Raw genomic sequence first — 1,194 nt, forward strand, 5'->3', positions numbered from 1 at the left:
CCTAAGACACAGTTTAATAACTGGATAAAGGAAATTGGTATGGAAAACGTATAGGATGCTTGTACAAATAGAGCAACATTTTCTCAAGCGTCATTTGTACTTAATACGTGGAAGGATTAACATCGATCAAAATGAAACACGGATGTTATGTCTGACCTCAAGACTTGCTTCGGCCTCAGTATGTGCCGCAAGTTCCACAGCAGGTACTGCAAAAAAGTGCTGCAGGGACCGCATGTTCCGCAAGTGCCGCAAAAAGCGCCGCAGGTTCCGCAAGAGGTACCGCAGGTACCGCAAAGAGTAATGCAAGATTTCGTCTTCAAACATCCGTTCAAGACTAATAGAATCCATCCCTGACGTGAGGTATGGATGAGGTAATTCAAACCCGAGGGATAAAATATTGAGCAGGAGACCCTTAGCCTTGCCGTGGGTCTTCTGCTCATTATATTTTCCCGAGGATTTTAATTATTTTATCCATATCTCATATCAGGGATGGATTCTTTTTCTTGCTTATAACCTTAAACCCGTAAAACAGCTGCTCTTCTAGTAAAATTGTAAACTGTCCTCACATTTCTCATTTGCATATATTAATGACGCCAATGACCCTGACTGACCCCAAAACGTCAAAAAATGACATCCCGAACAATAGCGTGACCCCGAAAGGTCACTTCAATTCCCCCGCCAGTCTGTGCGTGTAAGCGATCCAGACCCGTGGGTCGGATAGAATTTTCCAGCACCGCCGTAAATGCTGATATCTCTGTCTAGTATGCAAGAAAAATATTTCCGTACCGACGTCCTTTGGGAAAACCTATTTCGTCGGATAGAATATCACCTCCACCACAGAGAATCGTATGGCTTTACAAAAAATGGCAACCTATGTACGATATCATTAAATCTACAGTCATTCCAGCAGTAGAATTTATATAAGGAATCCCAATAGATATAAAACAGGACTCGTATCTAGACATCAACATGAGAAACGTAAAACTCTCAAAGACATCAGCTAACAGTAACACGTCCGTCTTTAGGTAAAGGTTATGGTAATTACCAAACCACGTTACATCAAATGTTTGCGAGACCGATTGCGCGTGTTCATAGTCTGCGTCGGAGGGGTCAGATTCTGTCAGTTTATTATAAAACTGATCTTTTCCGGACACACTTTTCTATGTCACGTAGTTTGTACGGATACACCCCCCC

The sequence above is a fragment of the Mizuhopecten yessoensis genome, unplaced genomic scaffold, assembly GCF_002113885.1.
Source record: "Mizuhopecten yessoensis strain PY_sf001 unplaced genomic scaffold, ASM211388v2 scaffold5193, whole genome shotgun sequence".
Taxonomy (NCBI): domain Eukaryota; kingdom Metazoa; phylum Mollusca; class Bivalvia; order Pectinida; family Pectinidae; genus Mizuhopecten; species Mizuhopecten yessoensis.